Genomic DNA, 25,891 nt, shown 5'->3' with positions numbered 1-25,891 from the left:
AGTCCATTGTTAACATGTTACTCAATGGTGAGAGAATGAAAGCTTTTCCCCTAAGATCAGGAACAAGACAAGTGTATCCACTGTCACCACTGCTATTCAACATTGCCCTGGAAGTCTTAGCAAGAGCAATCAGGCAGGAAAAAGATATAAAAGCCATTCAAATTAGAAAGTAGAAAGTAAAACTATCTCTATTTTTAGAGGAAATGTTTCTATGTATGAAAATCCCAAAGAATCCACAAAAACCTATTAGAATAATATATGAATTTAGCAAAATTTTAGAGTAGAAAAATCAACAACCAAAAATCAGTTTTGTTTCTATACACCAACAAGGAACAATTCAAAATGGAGATTTAAAAAATAATTCCATTTATCATAGCATCTAAAATAATAAAATCACCTAGGAATAAATTTAACCAAGGAAGTGTACAATTTGCATAATGAGTACTATAAAACATTGTCAAAAGGAATTAAGTAAGACTTAATGAAATGGGAAGATATCCCGTGTTTATAGATTGAAAGATGTACTATTTCTAAATGGCAATACTCCCCTAAATAATGTACAGATTCAGTGCAATCCCTATCAAAATTCCAATGGCCTTTTTTTTTTTTTTGCAAAAATAGAAAAGCCAATCCTCAAATTCATATGGAATTATAAGGAATCCCAAATAGCCAAAACAATATTGAACAAGTAAAACAAAGTTTGAGGACCTATACTTGTCAATTTCAAAACTTACTGCAAAGCTAAAATCATGTATTACTGGCATAAGGACAGACATATTAGAACAACAGAACAGAATTGAGAGTCAAGAAATAACCCAAAATATATATGACCAATTTATTTTTGGTATGGGTGCCAAGACCTTTCGATAAGGAGAGAATAGTCTCTTCAACAAATGGTGCAGGGACAACTGGATAAGCATATGCAAAAGCATGAATTTGACCCTACTTCATTCCATTTATAGAAATCAATTCAACATGGATCAACAACCTAAACATGAGATGGAGGGAGGGTGGGACAGGATACCTGCTTGGATGCAGATACTGTCAAGTTAATAAGGAGTGGGGACAGCCAGTCTCCTTCAATTGTAAAGCATAAAATATTTTTTAAAAAAGAGAAATGGAGATCAATCATAAGATATTGCCTAGTTTCTTGAAGTTAGTTCAAATTAGTTCAAACTCAGGTGAGTTACTTCTTAAGGGATCAAAAGAACTGTCCATTCGTGATTGTGGGACCACTGTTGGTCATCTTTGAGAAATCCTGGGCAGTAAGCAATGTGTTAAGACAGTGAATGGACAACTGCAAAGTTACTTACAAAGGGGAATGTGGTCCCTGGATTGCAGGCTGCTAGACTAGATGGTGATTCCCAACAAAATTTCCCAACAGATGTTATATAGGCAGTTTATAAGAGGTGACGTGTAGGACAAACATGGACTCCCAAAGCCAAGCTAACAAGTCAAGCCATAATTTGCTTTTTGTATGTAGGTACCAGGCCATAAAAATTAGGAGAATGCTATAGAGTGAGAAAGGTAAATTTATCAAGGCATTAAACAAAGACTTATCTTGCTAATAAATGGGAGGAAATGTGGTCTGGGATAATAGTAGGGTTAGAGTAATTGTTAGTTTAATTGTTTGTTGAATATCCAAGGAGTATTGATAAATGGATGGGCACCAATCTGGAAGGAGGCCTCAGTAATCATATTCTGGGACCCTATGCTATTGCTTATTCCAATTTAATTTACTGTTTAAATTTAAGACCAAAGAGTACAGAATGCTAGGAAGAGATCACATTGCAAGAATAAAAACAGAGATTTTAGTTTAATTTATCAAAAAGATATCAGTGTAATTACAAATGGGAAAGATTTAGTTTGATAGCCTTCCTCATGAGAGAGAATGCTTTCACTCCTCACATGTTAACTGAGTGTCCACTATTTGCCAGGCACTCTGCTAGCTGGTCAGCCTGTAAAAATGTGGTCGGTCCAGTAATCTGTAGCAGACTAGTTACCACAAAACCCTCCCTGAAATCATAGTGGTTTGTTTCTTGCTCAAGTCTTAGAATGATGTAGGTTAACAGAGACACTCTTTCAAGCAGACTTTCAGGGACCTGGGCTTCACTGTCTCTAGAACTTCCACTGTCCCTGAATCTGGCCAACAGGCAAGGGGAGAGAGCACATGGAGGATCCCGGACCTTCCTGCTTGGCCCCTATCATACTAGGTCATTTCTAACTACAGGGGAACCTGGAAAGTATAGTCTCACTGTGTGCCCTGGAGGAAAAGGGAAGCAACTGCCAATCTCTGCCACAGGGAAAGCCAGACACATAAAAAGACACATGAAACAATGTAGTAAATAAAATCAGTATTAGAGATACACAGATGGTGCTTAAACAAACAAAAAACACCAAAAAGGACTGAAGCATCCTGAGCTAGAGCAGTCAAAGAAGATATCCAAAGGAGGTTATGTCAGTGGTGAGTCTCTGAGGATGATTTTGAAATAATGGATACAGGTTAACCAGACTAAGAGGAGAGGGCATTAAAAGAGACAAACTCACAAAATGCAAATGAAAGAGAAAGAATGTGGAGGGACTCTGAGCCCAGGAGAACTGGCAGCCTGCCAGGGAGTGGGCAGTGGCTCTCTTGGGGCTCATGTAATTCTTGGCATCTGAGACAAATGGCTGCTTGGATGAGAAAAGGGCATCCTCTTCTGTTCCACAATCCAGTTCACAGAGCTACTTTTTGGGACTGCTTCCAGAAAATGGTCCCTTTCTCTGCTGTGCCTTACCTTGTAAAGTGTCATGTTAACTGCTCCCAAAGAACTTCCCTGTGGCTATCAGTAGCTACTGTTCCACAGCCAAAGCTGTGAAGACAGCTTGACATAAACGCACCATTATGTTCCATTTAGATTAGGGTTTCAGTTCCCACTGCCCAGAGAGATGCAGTAGAGATGTGATTCGCATCTCAGTGAAAAAAGTGCATCTGAAAGCTGATGAGTCTACACTTATCCTAGGTCCAGGATTTCTATTTTTGGAGAGTGTCAAACTGATGACAGAAACTGAGATCACACTGCCCTCAATCCCCAAGGGAACAAGCCAGGGCCCATGGGAGCTCTGCCCAGCGGGGGTGGCCCAGGCAGCTCTGTCCCAGGCCTAGGAGTCTTGGTGGGAAGCAAAAAACCAGAAGCCATTCCATTATGATCACACCCTCAGACAAAAGACCAGAGCTAGTGCTGTTCCCACACTAGGGTGGTCTTGTTAGCAACCAGTACCACTGAGACAGTCTTGCAAGCTCTTGGTTTTGAGGTCATTTCTTGGTCTCCTGTTCTAAGTCACTCAGCTGACTGCTGGATTTAAAGACATTCTAAAGCACAGATAGGAGCTGGCCAGCCTTAAATTGGATGGTTAGGCTTTAATTTCCAAATCCCACTGGTCCCCAAATGGAAAACCAAGATCCTGGCTGTTGAGGAGAACTCATAACTTTTGTGTCTCAAGGCCTGTGATGCTGATTCTTGGTTCTATATCTACATCTATATATCTATATCTACTTCTATAGCTATATATAGTATTTTTTATAGAGAATGGGAATTACAAGCTAGATGCTTAAACACAAGTTAAACATTACGTGTGTAGATCCCATCAAGATCTGGAGTCCCACTTTTTTGTTCTTTTGCCTTGACAAGTGAGGCAGAGTGTATTGGAAGAGGCACACATCTTAATGTCAAGGTAATAGATGTTCAAATCAAGTTCTTTTGATCTGTGTGACTTTGGGTAACAAAGTCTGACTGTCAATGACTAAACTTCCTTTTATTTCCTGTCTATAAAATGATAGTGAGAATGCCTACCTCATTGTAGCATTAACTGTGAATACTAATATAACATTCCTGCTTCAGGAATGGCATGTTGTAAGCGTGCAGTTAAAAAATATTCTGCTCTTTTGTTTTCCCTATAAACCTCTAATGCCCCAGTTGTGGAATCACCCAAGTATCTGTCTTGCTCGCATCTCAGACTCAATAGATCAGAAAGTGAGATCGTTTCCTTTACGTCTAAACCAGCTCTCCCTCTCAGTGTCTCTCTGTAAATAGTACCACCATTTTCTCAATTAATTAGACTCACTTCTTTTACTCTTCCTCTTCAGTCACTAAGATCTATTGGGTTTTCCTCTCTGATGTTTGCAACAGCCTCATTACGCCTTGTAAATCTATACTTTTAAAGTTATGGAAGCATCACAAATGTCATAGGAGCCACTGAAGCATTTAGAAGAGAATCTTGATCTGGTGAAGTCAGTATTTAAAGATTTTTTTTTTTCTCCAGTGCACTGCTGCTAGAGGTGTAGCTCTGAACTGCCAAAGAGATGAGAATCAGGAGTAGAAGAAAGATCCCAACAGAAAGAAAGCCAGGTAAATGGGGCATAGATAATATGGAGATTTCCTGTTTTAGTGGAAGTTGAATGGGCTTCAGGCTTTGTCAATCCAATGGTTCTCAGATATCTTTCAGTAAAGTCGCACCCCACCCTTTACTTTGAGCCTTTTGTCTACTGGGTTAAAGATCATTAATTTATTTCTATCTTTCACTCTATTTAATATTTGAGAATGCTGAAGCCCAAAGAAGTAACATGACTTGTCCACAGTTATCTAGCAGGTCATCCAGTGGTATTTCAGTTGTCCCATGTCTCCTCTCCTCAGAGCTTTGCTCTGTGCAAGCCAATCTGAAATAGGCTTTGTCATTGGTACTTTCTGAGTACAAATGCTGACACACCAACATTAATGCCAAACTTGCATTACTTAAATCCCCACCTGAATAATTGTAGGACCCTTGGCTAACATCCCCCCAGAAGACTCTACTAGTCATTTCTAAGAGAACCAAGGACAGAGTCAGCTTACAAATGTGCATGGGTAATTCTGCCCATGTCTGTGTTGGACTTTATCAAACTGCCTCCTAAGCATTTCAGGGTATCATGGCTCTACCGCCATTGCTGGGTGCTGCCTTCCCTCCTCTTCTCTGCTGGGCTCAGTACTTTTCTGCTGGCTTTTTTGAGCCCTTTGGGTGCTATGGCTGGACTGAAACCTACAGTGGAGTGTGGGTAGTGGGGAGAAATTCCCTTTTCCAAACTCAGTTTTATACTAACTAATCTAGGCCCTGAAGCAGTGCTGCTTGTGCCTAAGATCTTAAACATTTTCCAAAACCTTTCAGTTTCTAGGCCTAGGCCTTCCTCCCTCTTTCCCAATTGAAATAAATAAACAATCAAGTAAAAAAAATGCCAGCTTCCCAGGAAGGACAGTTACCATATGTCCCTTCCATTGGCACCATCACTCCTCTGTTTTCTACAAGACAAGCAAATCATTTCTCCTTTTTTCCAAATATATACTTAGGCAGAGAGGTGTTCCCACATTGTACATGTTTATGATGCTTAGCTCCAGCTGAGACAGAATTCCTTATCATTATGCAGAACTTCTGTGTGAAAGCAAAGACATGTTTGTGGGCTAGTATTTGTCATTCTTTCCCAGTGCTGAGCCCAGTTCCTGCCCTACACATAGTAGAAGCTCAACGAAGACTTACCTTTTAGGAGAGGTCTCCTGGTGGCACCAGGCCTTGCAAAGAAATGTCATTGTCTTTGGCATTTTGATTCTACAGAGGCCAATCATGTACACAATAGCAAAACCACAAGCCTACACTTTGACCAAGAGATCAATATTTGGGTAGTCCTGTTGGGATGAACAATCATGTATATGGGATGTTGTGATATTTTGATTTATAATAAGAAGTATGTATTTCATCTTTTTCCTGTCCCCACTTCTGGCACAGAGCTCCTAAAATCGATGGAATTTCCAAAGTGTTGAGAGTGATAAATATGTCTTTTGTTATGTTGATGAGGTGACTTTTAGGAGCTAGTTGACCCTGGAGTCAGCGATATGATTAGAGGGTTGAAACTTTCCCTTCCTACCCACTGACCTCCTGGAAGGGGAGAGAGGCTGAAGTTCAGTCACCAATGGCCTATGATTTAATCAGTCATGCTTATGGTTGCAATTGGACTTGAACTTGGCATTCTGAATTGGAGAAGGTCATTGGAACCTTCAATCTGTAGCTAGTCAGTCAGAAGCACAGGTAACAACTTGGGCTTGCGACTGGCATCTGAAGTGTGTGGCGGGGGAGGGCAGTCTTGTGGACTGAGCCCTTAACGTGTGGGATCTGGTGCTATCTCTGGGCAGATAATGTCAGAATTGAGTTGAATTATAGGACATCCAGCTGATGTGCCAAGAATTGCTTGTTTGTGTCGGGAACTCCCTCCCCCACATGGATTAGAATTAGGATCTGAACAGTTTTAGATATGTACTCTTGAAACTCAGCTCAGCCAGTACTTCCTCCAGGAAGCCTGCCCTGATCTCCCAGTAGGAGTTAGGTGGCCTCAGAAGTATTCCTGCTTCACTCTTTACTTGTCTTCATCATAGTCCTTACAATTCTGTGCTGTGATTTTTGCTTACTCGCCAATTATCATTTACTGGACTATGAGCCCTTGTGGGCAAAAAAAGGGTCTGCCTTTGTTAATTCAGAATCTGAGACTTGCCACTCGAGGAATTTGAAGTCTTCCCATTGCCATTACAAAAAAATTAAAATTAAAACCCCCAACACGGATTATACATTTCCCATCCTTTTACTGCTGCCTGCTTCTCTAGCTTCATCTTCCTCTTTGCTCATTTTTCAAAGCTCAGGTATATTTGGCTTCTTTCAGGTCTTTGTTGCCTGGTCCCTCTGGCCAAAGGGAGTTTTCCCACTTTGGCCTCCATCATCTAAGAATTCAGCTCATATTGCAGTTTCCTAAGGAAGTCTTATTTGACACATCTCACTCCAACCCAGACAACCCCCATTGCCTCTTATCCGCCTTCATTTCTTGTCCAGATTATGTCCCTTTGTTGTGAGAGCTCACAGAACCATGTTCTATTCCTTCCAAGCAGTTACTTGGTAACTCTGCATTTACTGGTGTGCTTTTGTGATAAGCTTTCCTGACTGCCCCCATTCATTCAATTTTAATTCACCAAGAAGAGGGAGTTTCACAGTACATATGTTCCAGGTGATCAGGACAGTGCCTGGTATATAGAATGCACCGTATCAGTACTGTGCAATAGATGAAATGTTTGATGAATGAGTGAATGAATGAATTAGTAAATTCAGATGGAGTATATACTAAGCCTCTGAAGGCAGAGAGAGGACTGTTAGAGATCAATATACAGTGAGTTTTATCCTATCATTTTGCTAAATCCGGATAACTGACCTCTTGATGAGCACTAAAAGCAAATTTGCTTGGTTATTGCAGGTGCACCATGAAAACATTTATGAAATGTATTTTCCAGAATGAGAAAATAAAACTCAGGTTAATTTTTAAATTAATAGCATGTCTAAGGCAATGACCTAATATAGTTATTATCTACCTATAAATGTATTCAAAAAGTGTGCAGGTAGAATTAATGGTATGTTCATGATTTGTAAATGCTGCCTATGGATATATGCAGATAATATGAAAGAACATTTAATTGGATATAATTAAACTACAAAGATACTTAAAGTAATGACACTTTTAAGAATAAATTCACAGAGTTATCTGAGGAGCCAATTCAAGTAATTTACAACTCAATGATTATATTGGCAGAGCTAGTGCCTCATGATTAAAATAGAATACTTGTATTTTGCACAACAAAGACCTATATAATCTAAGGGAAGCTCATAATTCGGCAGAAAGAACAACATAAACTTCGGTGTCAGACAAATACAGGTTTGAATCCTAATTCTACTAGTCACTGGCTGTATGAATTTGGGCAAGACAACTATATTAGCTTCCTTTCTTTTCTTTGAAATTCAAAAGCTCCCCCTCTGCTTCAAGGATTTTGCCTTTGTTCTTTTCCTGTCCCTGTGCATAGCTGGCTCCTCATCTTTCAGAGTTTCAGAGTTCATATCATATATTCTCTCCAAGGAGATTCTGGTTTGGGCCATGTTCCTTGGGCAGCAGATTCTGATGTGCAGGTGTGTATGCAGAAAGTTGACTGGGAACACCCTGGGGAGTTATCCCTGTGAAGGGGTGAGGAAAGCCTGATTGGACAAAGAGTGAAGCTGAGCTGTGATGCAGTCACGAGAGAAACCTCAGCCAATCTCACTGGGAGTTCTGGCGCCAGGGTGGCCTTTCAGAATTGTCCTGTATTGAGGCCGAAAGGCTGGGCCTCTGCACCCTCCCATCAGTCAGGCATTGGATGCAGGCTGAGAAGGGGTAGTAATGTGGGTGGGGCAGCTCTATTTAGCTGAGGACATTTCCTAGAGGAACTCAGCTGTGAGCTCATGGTGGTCAACAATCTTGCAGCTGGGGGAATGAGAGCCCAGGTCCAGAAGGGGGATCAGTGGATTTACTACAGAGGCCTTGCCTAACCAATTAGCATACCACCCTTGCACACTGCATTCTATCAACTGCCCTGTTCACTTCATTTCTATTCTATCATATTCTACAGTTTGAAATTAATTTGTCCTTTTGTTCATTATCTGTTTTTTCCACTCAGGTAAAAAACGCCTCTTGAGGGTAAAGAACCGGTTAGTGAACAATGTGTAGTTGGCACTCAGTAAATACCGGTGGAGAAAAATGAATGTGTGAACAAATGATGCAGGCTGATAACAAACTCTACATCACTTGCTGCAGCAATTACTAATTTCTAACGTTGCTGCAGAGAGTGAGGAGTCATTTTATAAAAGAGATATATGTCTGCAGTATTTGGAAGGAATAAAAGAACATTAAAATCCCATCCTTATTCAGAAAGTAGAAACAGAATGTGACCTCCAATTGTAATATCTGATGCATTATAGTTTCCAACCAAGCTTTACAAAGGAAAAAAAAAGTTAAATGTTTTATTCTAATTAGTAAAGTAATGGATGTTTATTGTAGGAAATGTATAGGATACAACTATAAATAAGAAAATAAAATTTATCTGTGACTGAAACAGAATGATGGCCACTATTAGCATATTTTAGTATGTTCCTTCTCAATATTTCTCTATTTGTATTTTTTATCTAATTGAGATCATACTGCTTCTTTAATTTTGTACCTTGTATTTTTTCCTTCAACGTGATGTGAAGTTTTTGAGGTTATTGAAACCTTATTTTTAAAAGTCTATTCTTATAGTTGCAACATTATTATTTAACCATACTACCATGATTGGATAATTAGATTGTTTCTAATTTTTGTGTGATTATAAGCTATTCCAAGTAAACCTTTTTTATAACAAGATTTATTAAAGATTATTCTTTTAAATGCTCAGATGATCTAATTTGCTAATCATATGCCTCATTTGTCAGTTAGATCAAATCACTCCTTTCCATTTATCTGAAATAATAGAGTAGAACAAATCATTAAGCTAAAAGTAAAAAATCTTGGGTTCCAGCCCAGGTTGGAAGCTAACTAATGATGCAGCCTTGGGGAAGCAATATGCCTTTGACACTGAGCCTCAGTTTCTTTGCTTATAAAATGGAGTGCTTGGGCTAAATCATCTTCAATATCCCTTTCAGCTCTAGCATCCTATACTGTTAGGACTGCTTCTTACTTCTCTTCAAGAAACAGCTTCATGGGCTCAATTTCAGGCCTCTTTGACATTTTGAGTTACCTACAAATCTTCTCTGATTTCCTGTATTTCTGATTTAATTTCCTTCCTTTTATCCAATTTTGGTTATTCCTTAATCTTCTTATCTAGGTCTTCCTTTTGTTCCTTTTTTCACTGCCATCCATTAAGCTGAGATGAACCCTCTCTTCTTGATCTTTTACCCACTCAGTACTTGATTTTTCCTTAAATCCTTTCTCAACACTTAGTTGTTTTTTTTTTCTGTTAATCCTTTTGATGTTCAGTCCTCACAAAGATTGCTCAGCCTTCTACTTTCTGTTGTCTCTGCAAAAATAAATGCAAATGAAAAGTTGGATGAAAGAATAACAGCCAGTGAAAGTAAACCCAGAAACATGATACAGCACAATCTGGTGTTTTAATATAATGTGTCTGTAACGAACTATATGTGGTCTGGGGTTTAGTGGGGAGGGTGAGGGAGGGAACAGCATGTGCTGAAGGCTGGCTGAAAGGCCAAAGAATATTTCAGTCAACAAAGTTAATAGAGGCCCATATGTCGCATTACTCTTAATCTCATAACAAAAATGATGATAGTAATCAGTAATTGGTAACATTTTTAATTGCTTTTTATGCAGCAGACATTATACTAAGCATATTGATGAGCCATGTCTCTTTAGAATCTTCAGGAACCCCTGTGAGGTAGGAATTATTATTACCCCCAATTTGTCGATGGGGAAACTGATGTATTAAAATCATTTCTCAATATTATAATAAATATATTTACAGGAATTGTATCAACTCTCTGGAAGGTGTTCAGTGTAATAGCAGGCATGGATTATATCATGTATCAGTTAGAATGTGGCAGATATTCTTAATGTGGTTTTGCGCCAAACCCATAACCTGAGACAAGGTTGACTGGTGAAAGGGAGAGAGGGAAGAAGGGAGGGTCAAAATAAGGGCGTGTCTTCGAGGCCACCACTGCAGGCTCCTGGCAAATGGAAGCTGCCTCAGCGTCTCAAGTTCAGTTCCTAGAATTGTGGAGACTGGCATTCTCCCTTTTGCTATACTATCCTTTCTGAAAGTGGGTTTTCAGAAAAATTCTTTGGGGAATTGTTGATAGGCAAGGAACAAACAAAAGGAATGACTAAATCAAATTACTTGGAGAAACACTACAAGGAAAATAGGAGGAAAAGAAAGGAGAGTGATTCACTGCATCTTCTGTGCCAGGCACTTTTCCTTCACTGTTCCATCTGATCTTCCCCAGAAGGATAGGAAATGCCCATCATTTCCATTTTAATTGGGGCTCAAAGAAATTATGTAACCAAGGTAGGATCCCCATACACAGGGTAAGAGTAGCTGTTGGAACCTAACCTGGTCTGACTTGAGCATCTATCCTCTGTTCTGAATATTCATTGTCTACAGGAGTTAGTCCTGGCATCATTTTTTTTGCAGGAAAAGGTCACTCCCACCTCTCTTACATGCTATCAGACATATGTCTGCTCACTAAACTCATATGTCTGCTCACAATCATGCAGTTTGTTGATGGTTTGCTCTGCTGGGCAGCTGTCTAGGTCCCATTGGAGCTGAGATGTGTTTGTAGTAAACAGTAAACCCATAGGCCAGTTTTTAAAAACAGTTTGTGGAACTTGTCCCAGATGTGAGCACCGTACACTAACCCACCACGCTCCTGCTCTGTGCTGGTTGTCCCCATCTGTGGCTTTCTTCTTTCTGGACTAGTCATCTGTCACATACAGTTCCCTGCCAAATCAGTGCTTTCCAGAAACCCAAAGGGAAAGCAAGTTCTGAGTGAATAAGGGCAAAATATGTCATATTTCTTTCAAACTAGCTTCCACATTAAAATTTACCTGATTTATTTTCATTCCCAGATGTAGAGAGGCATGGATATTTCACAGCTGCTACTCAGATGGTCCAGAAATACTATTTGGGGCCATAATTTCAATTTCTCCTTGACCAAAACTTGAACTGTGTTAGCTGACCAGAAAACCCCAAATAAACCTGAATGACACTCTCTTCTTTTCAGAGGATAGGCTTCAGAGAAATATAGACATGATTTTAAATCCCAGCTCTGCTTTTGACCAGTTATGTAACTTTGGGTAAGTTAATTAAGCTCTCTGTTCTGTCATCATGACGTGGGGATACAACGGTAATGATCATATTTACCCCAAAGTATTTCTCTCTGAAGATAAAAGAAGCAGTGTGTAAAGTATATAGCAAATTTCCTATCACCGACAGATACTCAACAAGTGTTAGCTTCCATTCTGTTCCCTCCAATCTCCGTCACTTTGTCCTGATAAAAATAGGTAACAGACTAGAAAAGGTGTTTGTTAGACAGTAACAATCTACAAGTCTAGATTTTCACTGTTCTAGAGTTTTGGCAGTGCAGTTAGCATGTAATTCCCAGATTAGAAGAAAACTACAATAAAGGAAAAATCTAACTCTGACACTCAGATCCTGTTTGTTTCTGGGAAAGAGTTGTGTGTCTTATTAAATACTGACTACTGTGCTATTCTCTCCAGAAAATGATTGGTTGAATTAGGTGGACAGGGAGTTGGAATTGAATAGAGCCAGGAAAACAGCGAAAACAGCTGTGTCTGAATGGAGGCAGCAAACTTCCAGCTCTTGCTGATTCATTTCTCCAGCAGTTTTTACTTAAGAGAACCATCCATAATACATGGCTGCTGGATGATAAAGAAGGCAAATCACCCAAATTGTGAGCATCATGAGCATCGCGCATTGGCTTTTCCAATTCCGGGAAATGGCATGAAAAGCTACCTATAATTTTTCTAGGAGGAGCATGAGGGAAAAAGAAATATAGTTACTCAGACAAAGAGACATGAGAATGACTGATTTGCTTTTTTAGTATGCGTTCGCCATCCTTCCAAAAAAGAGTTAATTATAATTCATTTTTTAACAAACATTTGTTAAACATCTACTGTGTGCCAGGCATAAGGTGTTGGGTATGCAGAGGGCAGTAGATGACCATGATCCCTGCCCTTCATGGAGCGTGCAGCCTAGTGCATCCAATAGACACATCACTAAAGAAATAAATACCTGTTTTCAATTAGATGAAAGTGTGGGGAAGATAGAAAACAGTGGGGACATGCTTAGAAGTGCCAGCAACCACTTAAGTGGAGCCTACAAGAAGAGGGGGAGTCAGTCACGCAAAATGCCAAGAGCAGGACACCCCATCACAGAAGCATGTCGGAAGCAAAGTCTATGGGAGAGAAAAGGCTTGGCTTGTTCTGGAAACTGAAAGCAAGCCACTGTGGCTAAAGAAAAGCTAGCAAGGGAAGGTGGTATGAATGGGAGCTTGGAGAGGAAAGCAGGGACTTGTTGGCTACGTAAAAAATGAGGCTTTTATTATAAGGTTAACATGAAACCATTTAAATGTTTGACTCAGGGGAATAGCATATTTAGATTTGCGATTTTAAAAGATCCCTCTAGTTGCTTGGTGGAGAAAGGTTTGTGTAAAGAGGATACAAGATTTGCAGCCAATTCTCAGGCATTTCAATATTCCAGGCATGGAATGAGGGGGTGGTGAGGAGGCAGGAAAGTGATGGCAATGCAGGTGGAGAGAAGTAGATGTAGAACAGGGAACACATACTGGAGGTAGCATTGATTTGGGTGGTGAGAGTGACAAAGAGAATAATCAAGGATAACTTAATAAGTCATGGATTGGTTTAATGGAATGGGTGTGTGGTGGTGCCATTTACCTGCTTGGGAGAGACTGCAAAAGAAGCAGAGGGACATTCCAAACTTTCTCTGAGCCCCTTGAGAGCTTTGTATATATCTTTGTTATGGAATAAACAACACTATGCTTTGGTTTATTGTCTACCTGGCTACTTTTCCTGCCAGGTTTTTTACTCCTTCGGGTAGGAAGCACAGAGTTGAGAGCATGGGCTTCTGAGTTAAGAGAACAGGGGTCCAATCCGTGCTCTACCACCTACTCACTGTGTGACCTTGAGCAGGTTGCAAATGTCATAGAGCCTAGGTTTCCCACTTTGTAATTAGGCTCTAATAACATCTATCTCAAGGGTTGATGGATTAAATGAAGTAAATTGTATAATATGTCTAGTACTTAGAGTAGAATCAATGAATGTTAGCTATTGTTAGTTATCACTAGATTCTTTCATAGTCCTCGTCCATCACAGATACTAAGTATTTATGGAATAAATGAATAAACAGGCTAGAACCCATTTAGGTGCTCACTGGGAAAAAAAAAATGAGCAAATCATATCTGGATTACAATCTTAAATCTATGATTTGCCAACTATTCACTGTCAGTTTTAACCTTTTGGAAACCCTAACTCAGTTTTCTCATATGTAAAGTAGAGCAGAGATGTGTGAGGAAAAGGTAGTTGTAGGCTACAAGGTTCCTTAAGGAGCTTCTAAATTTAAACTTCTCATAATATTCTTTGTTCTTTATTTTAATACATCTATTTAGTCAACATTAAAGGGTGCTTAATAGTTCATTAAATGTGTATCTACTCTCTCAGTTCATTATAGTATCACTGAGGTAGATGATAGGCCAGGTGGCATGATTCTGAGTTAACAGATGAGAAAGTTGATGTTAAATGAATTGAATACCTACCTCATAACACAGATAAGAATAATTTTTCCACTATGTCTCATTGCTTCTCAGACTAGATAGTAGTCCTCAGATGCAAACAAGAAGAATTCATTTCCAAGAGCCATACTATCTTTGAAAACAACCATTTAAAAATGTTGAGTCAACCTAGGCTTAATATTCATCCTTGAAAAAAAATTCAAATGGAGTTTCAGAGCTATGGGAAATCCAATAGACAAGTAAGACTTCCAGTGTGCACTTAGTTAGAGCTTCCTGTCTCTATTATGTTGTCTAGTGGAAATATAGCAGGAGCCCCATATGTAATTTAAAATTTCCTAGTAGCCACATTAAAATGTTAAAGAGAAATAGATAAAATTACTTTTATTATCATATTTTATTTAATCCTATACTTTCAAAATATTATCATTTCAATATGCAACCAATTTAAACATGTTTGAGATATTTTATAATCTTTGTTTTTTTCATTCTAAGTCTTCTAAGTCTAAAAATCCAATGTGTATTTTACACTTAGAGCACATTTCAGTTCAGCCTGGCCACATTTCAGATGCTTAACAGTCACATGTGGCTCTTAGCCTCTATGTTGGACAACACAGCTCATACAACTAGTATAGTCACCCAATCACCAGTCAAAAACCTTTATATGGTTTCATGTTAACCTTACAATAAAAGCCACGTTCTGTACATGGCCAGTCTCTGCTTTTCTCTCTATCTTTTCATTCATGTTGCCTTCCCTTGCTCACTTATTATTTCCCTGAGGACTAATATTCAGATCATTGAATGGTGCCATATAGAATGGTTGTATTGTGTGGTGCATCAGTTAATATGGCTGCATTTTTAAAAAGACAAGTTCAGCTAGTCAAGCTTGACATTTCTCTTGAAATGGGTTATGTTAGCCCATTCTATTTCAAGTTAAGTTACATGAAAAAGATCTTCATTCAGGAAACCAGAACATTAGGACCAGAACCCTGTGTATAGTCATTCTCAAAATACTTATCTGCCACAAAAAGATCCATAAACACACTCGTGTATATATGCATGTTACACACATAGAAAACATCTGAAAGAATTTCCAAGAAATTAGTCTCAGTACTGACTTTGGAGAAAAGGTCAAGTATGATGGATTGGAATAGCCAATTATTTTTTATTACATATGCTTTTATAGTGTTTGAAATTTTTACCAGAATTTTCAACAAAAATGATAAAAATTGCTTTTTCAATCAAAATTATTACAGTAAAATAGAATTACACTTTTAGCAAAAAAAAACTATCAAACAAAAAGATAAAATTAATTTTATTATCATATTTTATTTAACCCCATACTTCTAAAATGCATCAGAGTAGAAGAAAATTCCATTGGTCTTTGCTTTTTATTTTTCTCAGTAAGGCCCTTTCTTCAGCCAGAAATTTAGAAATTGCAGTGGCATGTTATCCAAGGTTATAATCAATGTATAAACCCAAGAAAGGTTCAACCATATCACTGCGGTGTAGGAGGCAGACACAGTCTGTCGAAAAGTTCCTGTGAATTTGATGGGATTTGTAGCCCTACATCACCCATGGGCTCAGGCTGTCAAGCAACCAGAGAAAATCAATAAAGACTCCTTACTTGTACTCAGAATTGCAGGGCATGTTTGATGTGTTATCAGCCACCTGGCCTGAACCATATTCTGGAAGATTGTGATCATGTCATTGTACTGTTCTAGATCGATCAAATCATTTCTTTTTTGGAGGCAACATAGTTTGTGTAGTATTTATTCCCCAATGTGAATAATTCACTAAACACTAATTCCAGGCAGGAGTTACTCTTTAAAAAAAAAAGTTAGTGAAAGTGTTTGCTTCTTTCATTACTTTATTGGAAAATGACAATCAACCTCATCATATTAATGACTCAGAGAAGTGCTGTAGTAAAGAAACCTTCTTGATGTTATTTAATCCCGCATTTGCCAAGCCCGTATGATCAAGCAACTTCTAGCTTCTTTCATACATGCTTAATGGACACACCTGAGCACACTTTGGAACCCTCTGGTGTGATTATAAGCGACCTCACTTACTGTTTCTGTGATCTTGGTCAAGTGATTCTTTTTTCTTAACCTTCTTTATAAAATGGGGATGATAATATATGAGGTCTAAATTAATTTAATGAAATAATTTATGAAGAAAGGATCTTCATAATGGCCAGTACATAGAAGACACATAAAAGAGTTCAACCAACATTAATTTAGTCTTTTCCTACTCTCCTGCCCTTCCCTGTTCCTCTGTTATTAGGAAAACTCTGATAGAAAGAATGTGATCTATAGAAAACAATATTGCTAAAGCATACCTATTAGAAAATAAGAAAAGTTAGATAATTAGAAGCTTAATGGCACACATTTCTTTGAGACAAAGACTTGAAGGGGTGCAGATGAAACAAAATGAGAGTGGACTGAAAAACTGAACCATTTTGGTATGTGTTACTTTAATTAGGTTTTCAGAAGAAAAAAATATTTCTGTCTATAGAAATTCTTTAAAGTAAAAATTTCTCAAACCTTCTGCTTTTTTAACTGCAAATAACCTTATAAATTAGAAATTCCTAAACTAAATATAAGAATGTAAACTTTATAGGGTCCTGGATTAAGAGTCTTCACTTTAACTTGAGCATTTTATAGATGGTCCACAAACTAGTGTTATGAATAATAGACTAGATTCCCAACAAAATTTCCAGTCAATTACCAAACATTGTCTTATTGTTTGATACATATCACCCTTTTAGAGGTGAAGTAATATATATGTATTTTGGATTTAAACATAAGTTTAAAAAACACTTGTAGCTTTATTTGTTTAAAAAGCAAATACTTGATAACATTTGGGTCTTCCTAAGATATAAATAAGATCGATTCAAAACTTCATTCTGCATCCTGTGGAAGATCCAATGCCATCAGTAACTGTCTTTGTGAATTCCCAGCAGGCTTTGCATCTCATGGCCACCTACAGCACCAAGTCCTGCTTCTGCTGACGTGGTTCAGTTACACATTTTCCTGTCATTCCAAATGAGCTGTCCTCAGGAATCACTGTATCAACTCAGATGTAAAACTCCCTTTACCTGATGTTCAAAACACAAACAACAAAATAAAAATGCCAAACAAAAAAACAAACAAGACAATTCATTATGAGGATTTTATGGGTATAAATGAATATTTAAGAAAAGGGAGGGGATTTACATTTCAGAAACATAAACAATGTAAAAATTAAACTGTAGGCACTCCTTTCTTAAAGTCTTATAGCCAATTCTGTAGAATAAGTTTTCAGGGTCCCTCCATATGGCTAAACTCTGACCTCTCACACTTTTACTTTCTCATTTTCTCTATTACCTCTCCCTGAGAAACAAAGAAGAAAGATCTTTATGTCCCCAGAATAACCTAGTCAATATTAGGTGGCATCCTTATTGTTCAGGACAGTCAATGAATAGCTGTTGCCATTTACCCTACTTAAAGGGGCCCACGTGAGAAGCAACACCAAGTGGAAGCCAATCCCTGTGATTACAGCATTTGTCCCTTAGATGTTCATTTTCAGCTTGGGGTTTGTATTCAAACCCATTGTCCATGACGTGTCCATATGGAACCTCTGTCTGTACCAGGAGGCAGTTCTTAGTTTGGATGATAACCATTTATTTATTTAAATATGGAAAGTGCCACAGGCAGTGCTTTGCTGGTAAATCACTCTTCATATTGAATTTATATTGAATTTTATAGGAGCTACATAGCCTATATTTTAGGCCAGGTAATCCTGGACTTGAAAGTCTATCCAATTATTTTCACAGGATATAGACAGTTGGAAATGTATCTGTTTATATATGTGTACATATATATATTTGTGTGTGTGTGTGAATAATCAATAGATATGATAAATACTATCATTTAAATATAGTTATTTAATTTTGTTGCATTAGTTTTGTTCATAATTTGTTTACACAAACTAACTTACCTGGCATCATAAGGAAATGTGGTATTTATTATTACCAAATAATTAATGCTTCCCTTTCATAAGAAGTAACAGAATTTTATTAAAACATTTCCAAAGAAGCATTTCTAAAATACATGTTTCTCACAAAATACAATGTTCATATTGCAGTAGGTTGGTATAAAAACAAGGCGAATGATGTGGGAGACATACCATTGGAGGAATTGTCTAGAGCGGTATTATTCAAAATTGCTGTTGGGAGGTCAATTTGGTGAGTCTTTACCAATAATGAAATAGAATGGAATAGGAAAAAAAAATGGGGTACATGACATATAGTACGATTATCTACTTTCCTTTGAAATTTTGTTTATTACGTGTGTGTATGTTTGTGTGTGCCCTTAGATGCAACATAAAACATATTTCTTACTGTGGGTCACAAAGACATTTGAAAGTCATTAGTATAGAAGTCAGGCTGTGCTGGGGCAGCATATGAGTGTGGTTCCCACAATACAGAGTCTGGTCCTCACCTTTACAGGTAAGAAATTAAATTTCTAGGGGGACATTGGTCCTTGACTTAATCCTGTTTCCTGAAAAAATAGTCTGAGGTCAGGTTCAGGTTGCAGGTTGTATAAATCAGACCTGCTATCTTTCTGTTGAGCCAGTCACAATGGGCTTTGAAATTGAACCACCGTGATCCAAATCCTGGCTCCACACTTACTAGTTGTGTGACCTTGGGCAACATGCTTTACATCTCCAGTCTTTGGATTTCTCACCTGTAAAGTGGAGATAAAAATATTTCTTATTTCCAAGGGTTACTCTGCAGTGATATGAGATCATTTAATAAACCTTTAAGATAAAGCCTTCACACAGTAAGTTATGTTAACTATGATGATACTTGTTTTATGTTTCACATCCAGTTATAATAAATACGAACATTCGTCCTTACTCTGTGTGTGGAGGAGGAAGAGGCGGTAGTCTTACTTATGATGGGAAAAGTCATAAAATTTACCAACAAACCACTGCCTATGGCACTTACCATATGGTTTTGCCCTTGTCTTTTGTTTTCAAGCACTGTGAGCTTCAGTGGGGCAGATAGACAGCAGATGGATACTGGAAAAACAAGGAAATACAGGCTAAAAGTAGGAATTGTAATCTTTTATGCCAAATATCCTGTCCATGAAATGTGTGAAATCAAAGGATCAATGAAAAGCCACCTGCATGTTCTTTATGCTCAGAATAGACCGTTTGAAGAAATAAGTACACATGCTCTTTGAAAAAAAATTTTCAGAGGAGATGTATGTTCTTTTCCATTGCCTATTGCAACTTTGGCATCCAGTGCAGTTCAGGGAGGTCTCCGTTTAAACTAGTCTCAGCAAATAAAGTGCATGTCCTCTCATGCTGACTAAAGTTAAGTCCAACTGATCTTCATCTTTAAAAAATTCTCTTTATTAAAATAAAAACCATTATATGCTCACTTTTAATCATTTCTCTAATCTTAATATTTTAACTTCTTCCCATTGAGCTAATTTTCTTCAACTTTATTAAATTATGGCATCTTCCTTAATTAATACCAAAAATGTTAAAGCAGAAGTGGCTTTAGGAATCTTATCGTCAAATCACCATATATTATAGAAGAAAAAAATAAGACTCAGAGAAATGAAAAAGATATTGCCAAGATTATATAGGTAGCTATTAGCACAGCTTATACCAAAACCCATGCTTCTTGAATACTCAATTCAGACTTATTTCCCTTTCTCTCATCTACTTTCATTTTAGGACTGTGATAATTAGAAGAGCTAAGGAAACATTACTTAAAACCATTATTTTCTATGAAATATTTGCTCTGTGAAGGCACCATGTTACCTTACTCTCTAGACAGAACTACTGGGCCCTTTGAGTCTCCCTGAAGTTTTTCAATATGAACAGTGATGCCCCAGTGCCTTTTTCTGTTTGTCGTCTATCCTGCTGGCTTATTTAGATTTCAACTTCATGTGTTGTGTACCTCACATGGTTCTGCTTTAGCCAGCAAGGTTCTGCTTTTAACACTCTGGAAATAAGAAAAATGCAGGAATAATCTTAAGGGGGTTATGCTGGGGGCTAGTAAAAGGGAAAGATGAATTGTTATGGTAGAATTAACTGCAGCTGCTGAAAAGTGTAGCTAGTTGGAGAGTGTCAGGTGGCAGACAGTGCACAATGGCACTTAGATGTACTCATGCAGATAGAAACACTCTCATTGCAGTGCAGGGTGGTGGTCATCCTGTGGTGGGCATTGTGTGTGCAGAGGGCAGCTGAGACATTGTAGGTGTGTGTGACTGGAATAGAGAAGAGTGGAGACTATGAGGATGCTAGCTCAGTGCCCAGTTTGTTTGTAATACTTGCTAAGACAAAGGTTTGGGAAGTGCACTGACCAAGAGAGTAGCAGAGGGTGAAGAGCAGAGAAGGCAGAAGATACCCGTGTGCATACCTGCCTCTGTTATAAGTATGCATACATACGTATTTTTTCTCTCATCTATTTATTGAGTCATTCTTCTTCTTATCCTCTTTTCTAAAATCCATAATTATTTGTGAATTTAATATATAGAATGTTTATTCATTTTAACCTTACTGAGAAATACTGGGAAATACTTTGCTTCTATCTCAAAACCTTGTAAAAATTGTAAAGGATTTATGACATCACAGAAAAAGGAGACATTTTGCTGTGGGCTTATTTTCTGCGAGTTTATAACATATGAAATTACTAATATTCAGCTTTTTTTGAACTATAAAAATGACAGTATCATATTGTTTTCCTTTTACTTGCCCAGGGTTAGTGGGAAAGAGACAACAGTTGAAGTGGTTGCTCTGTGAGGAGCCATTTAAGATTGACTTTTGTTGTCCCTCTTCCAGAAGGTGCATGGGTAGTAGGTAGCATAGGGCTTTGAAACATAACAGGCTTCAGTGTCAATCCAGGTGCTTTCACTCATTTGCTTTGTGATCTTGAGATCATTTTATAGCTTCTTTTTTTTTTTTTTTTCATTTATAAAACGGGGATAGCAACAGAACCAATTGTATTAGTTCTCTCTTGCTGCATAACAAATTCTCCCAGAACTTAGTGGGTTTAAAAAAACACAGTTATTATCTCCAAGTTTCTGTGTCAGGAATCCGGAAACAGCTTAGCTGGGTGGTTCTGGCTGAGGTTCTCTCATGAGGTTGCAGTCAAGAAGATGACTGGGGCTTTAGTCATCTAAAGGCTAGACTGCAACTGGAGGATCTGTTGGCAGGAAGTCTCAGTTCTGTGCCATGTAGACTTCTCTGTAGGGCTGCTTAAGTATCCTCACAACAAGGCAGCTAGCTTCCTCCAGAGTGACTAATCCAAGAGAGAGCAACATATTTTATGACATAACCTTAGAAGTTACACATCATCTTTTTTCACAGTCTCTTGTTGGTTACATGGGTCAGCCCTACTCAGTGTGAGGGCTACACAAGAATGTGAATACCAGGAGGCAAGGATCACTAAGGCCATCTTGATGGGTGGCTACCACACCAACTAAGTTAATGTACGTAAGTACTTAGCTTGGCATGTATCAAGCACATTTGAGCCTAATTAAATGTTCACTATTATTATTGTTATTAATTTATTGAAAGTAGTTTAAAAGTTAAGGTATAGTTTCTGTTCAAAATTTGGAAATTGCAAAACAAAAACAAAAAACAAACCAGAGAATAAATTTTAGATAAATAGAAACATCCCACTTCTTACTTGTTTCTACCTTTCTCACCCTGAATGGTACCTATAAAGTAAAACATGCAGCGAATTTTGTCAAAATAAAATAAAATATTAGAATCCTTGTAGCTCTATAGGTAAATATATAGCTATTTGAAAAAAAAAAGTTTTATTAATTATAAACTTTCAATATTCTACAGGATAAACTCACATCTAGTATACACGGTTCTTTTGAGATTATAAATAAATAAGAAGAGATTAAGAGTAAATTCAGTTCAATACGGTAAATGCTCTTCAGTGTTCTGTAAGTTCATAAATTCTTCCTTTTCTTCCGAATACAATTAATGTTTGGTTTAAAAGACATAAAAAATTTTATGTGACAGAAATCAACTCAGTCTATTTTAAGGGAACAGGGAACGTTAAAGCTCACACAATTGATAAGTCAGAGGTGGAACAGTGTATGAGGACAGCCAGACCCAGGGGTCAAATGATATCATCAGGTCATTCCCCATCTTGCCTTGTTTTCTCCCATGTGGTGAGCAACATGATCACCAGCATCCCCACACTACCACGTTCATGGCATAGCAGTAGGATGGAAAGAAGAACTTCCCCCCCCCCCAGCACCTCCATCAATCTCAAGTCTCACTCTTGAGCCAGTCACTGTAGTTATGGAGATGAGCATTCCGATTGGCTAGCCTGGCTGATGCACCTACTTGAGATGACAGTGGTGGTGGTGGTGGTGGTGGTGGTGAGGGCTATTGTTGGTGTTGGATTTAGGGGACACTATAATCTTTATTTCCCCCAGCTCACTAAAGGAATCAGAAGAAATTGGTGGGAAAGTGTGTAGAGAAAAGAAAAATATAGCTACCATAGTCTACCATGAATAAGTAGAATTTTTGATAGAAGCAATCTGTACAATGAATTAAAAAGAAACTTGTAGAATAACTATACATCCTAATTACTTACAGGGAGACTTTAGAGATATTGTGGGTTCAGTTCCAGGCCACCACAGTAAAAGGAGTCATACAAAATTTTTGGTTTCCTAGTGCTTATAAAAGTTATGTTTATGCTATACTGCAGTCTATTAAGTGTGCAATAACATTATATTTTTAAAAAGTGTACATACCTTAAGTAAGAAATACTTTATTGCTAAAAAACGCTAACCACCATTTCAGCCTTCTTTGAGTCAAAATCTTTTTGCAATAGTAGCATCAAGGATCACTAATCACAGATCACCATAACAAATATAGTATAATGAAAAAGGTTAAAACATTGGGAGAATTATCAAAATGTGACAGAGACACGAAGTGAGCAAATGCTGTTGGAAAAATGGTCCTGATAGACTTGCTTGACACAGGGTTGCCACAAACTTCAATTTGAAAAAAAAAAAAAAAAAGCATATTATGTGAAACAAAATAAAAAAAAATTGAAGCACAATAAAACAAAGTAAACTTGTATAGAATATTTTACTTTATATTTTATAAAGGGAGATAATGCAGGGTGTGTACATCCTATGGCTAGAAGATTAAAATGTATCTTACCCACGAGGAAAAATATTTTCACTTATTGTTAGAAAGGTGAGCCACACAAAAGTTAGTTTTTTATAACCCATGATGTGAAAGTATAAAATCTAGAAGTAGAGAAAGCTACACAAGAATCTAGTGAAGATTGTATAGACCAATAGTTTTAAATTAGTAAAGAGGATTGGCTCAGCGATTGTTTATTGCTGAAGGATAGTGGAGATGCAAAGGGAAGGAATCTTCAACTTCCAGTCTCTCAGCTTCGCTTTTGTCTGTCTTTGGAGAGAATCTACATGAGTTTTTCTTTGAAGGGAAGGTTCTGTTACCAAAAAGTGAGTTTGGAAAACTAATGTCATATAAAAGGTAATTCTAGAATTTGAGAGTCTGTAGATATGCATACATCCATTTTGTCATTCAACAAACATTTGTTTGATGCCCACTATACATAATGGTGGGCACATGGTCAAACGAAATACATTGCTCTTACCTCTTAGAGCTAAGAATTTAGGATATATTTGTTGCTGTCTTAGGGTTATTATAAGCTCAGGCCAGAAACTGTGCCCCAGATCCACTAACATTTGACAGATATTTAGCAAGTTTCTCTTGCATGCAAGGTAGTAGGTAGAGCAATGTCACGGGTGGGTGCTAGGAATGCAAAGATGAATAGCAATCTCTGCTCTCAGAAAACCACAAATCAATACTTAGTTTCTTGGTCTCAAGGATGGTGGACTTTTGACCTCCTTATATGCTTCTACTTTCAGTGAGGGAGGAAATATGAAGTGAGTGTTATCTTCCATATTTCTCATTTCCCCTCCTCAACAACAACAACAACAAAAATTCCTCCTATAAGGTTTAAGGGACCTCTATGAAGAAAAATGATGGCAATATAATAGCTCTTGGGTGGCTAAATCACAATTCATGGACTATTTGTAGATCCCAAGAGGACTATTCAGTATCAACCTCATTCCTAACGGTGGAAAAATATTTCAAATGCATAGCCTTCTTGGAGGAGAAAACTACATGTTTTTATTTATAACATCTGTACTTAAATGCATAATTCTTAGAGCAGAGTTTTTTAAAGTGTGGTCCATGGATCACCTATATCAGAATAACATGGGGGACTTATTAAAAGTGCAAATTCCTGGGTCCCACCCGACCTTCATAATGAGAAGCAGCAGATTCCAGAATTCAGCAATTTAAACAAGGATTCTAGGTGTCATAGACACACTAATGTTTCAGAAATGATACTTTAAAAACTTAAGTCATGTAAGATCTCAAATGAGTACACAGTCTCTCTGGATGTATTCATTCATCATGTTATGAGTAGGTAATTTTAATGAACTCCATTTAAACAGTGTTAATAACAATAACTCACCAATAAACCATTAAACAAAGCCATTTTTTGCCTGGTAGCTATAGGGAGTGTCTCTCCATACATCAGTTTCCTATTCTAACCCAAATCAAAGTGACTGTTGGTTTAATAACAGAGAACCTTTGTTTTTCCTTGTCACAATAATCTAGGGTTGCAATAAAGTTAACAAAATCATAGCCCTCTGGCTGGACACGAGTAGTTCCATCCTCAAATTCCTCCCAAGGCATCTAGGAAGTCCCTAGAAGGTACTACATATATACTCTCATGTGGTCCCTAGGTGGCCTCATCTCCTTTCTTGTTCTTCAGGTTTGCAGTAATATTACTCTGACACGATCCATGATGTGTCCTGGCTTTCCACTATTCCACTACTGATGAAAGCAGCTCTCCAGGATGCTGTCGTTTTCTGCTCCCAACTTTCCAAATCCAAGAGCTCAATATGGTCCTGCTTTCAAACTTTGAGTTCCAACAAGTTACACTGCCAGTGAAGAATACTTGCTTCCTAGCCCTGTGTTGTTCTCTGCATCTGAGGCTTTAAATGGATCTACCTTTACTCTCCATGTCTTGCCAGAGAGTGGAGTGATGATCTGATTCTCGATTAATTACATCTTCTTGCGCACAGAAGTTGATCAGAACTCATTTATGGTAGGGTTTAGGTTGGGTAGGGAGCTGATGACACTCAAATTGATCATTTTTTCCTTACAAAGGTTCTTCAACCTCATACCAAGTTTATTGACCTCAACATCCTCTCTGGTAGGCTGAGGTTCTGTTTTCCCATAGCAGGTCTTAATAGGATACTTTCATTGGGTTAACAATGTCATCAAGGTCACAAGGCTGTCTGTCTTCCTCCTCTACCATCTATAGCTTGTTGGCTTGTCCTCATACTGGTTCATGCCATGGTCACAGGACAGCTACAGTAGTGCCAGACATCAACTACAGACCCAGTAATCAAAGAGGAGGCTCCACCCTTTCTTGTCTGTCTGTTTTAACACTGAGGAAACCTCTCTGACAAAATTCTCAGCAAGTTAGCTCTTAATCTCATAGACTGGAACTGGGTCATATGCTCATCCTTGAACCAATCGCCAGGGGAATAGGTTAATCTTGTGGGGTTTTTTTTTTCCCTTAGAATATTCACTATTTCCTCCCTGAAAGCTAGAAATATGAATAAAGTTGGGGTGGGTTTTT

The sequence above is a fragment of the Camelus ferus genome, chromosome 4 (assembly GCF_009834535.1).
Source record: "Camelus ferus isolate YT-003-E chromosome 4, BCGSAC_Cfer_1.0, whole genome shotgun sequence".
Classification (NCBI taxonomy): domain Eukaryota; kingdom Metazoa; phylum Chordata; class Mammalia; order Artiodactyla; family Camelidae; genus Camelus; species Camelus ferus.
Note: the sequence above shows the minus strand (reverse complement) of the source record.